We start from the raw sequence: 347 nt of genomic DNA on the forward strand, positions 1-347 counted from the left end.
CAGGTTCTCTGCTCCCCTCCTGCTGTCTGGAATCACATGTCACACTTTCTTTCATGTGGGGGCTGATTTCACCCACCTTTTCCAGTCACAGCTGGTATTCCACCCACGTAGCCATGACCGGGGTAATAAGAGGGATTCTGGTGCAGGGCCGCGTCCCGTCGGCGTGTGTCTTTCTCATCAGGGACCAGAGATAGCACTGAGCCCTTCTTGATATTACTTCTCGCTCTGCATGAGAGGACGCCGGTCGCTCTGATGCTCTGCCATCCCACCAGGCGCTGATCCAATAAAATACAGCGCCGGGCTCTGATCAATACTCGCCCCCCCCCCCCCCCCCCCCACCCCCCCAT

The sequence above is a fragment of the Cynoglossus semilaevis genome, chromosome 20, assembly GCF_000523025.1.
Source record: "Cynoglossus semilaevis isolate Cse_v1.0 chromosome 20, Cse_v1.0, whole genome shotgun sequence".
Lineage (NCBI taxonomy): Eukaryota > Metazoa > Chordata > Actinopteri > Pleuronectiformes > Cynoglossidae > Cynoglossus > Cynoglossus semilaevis.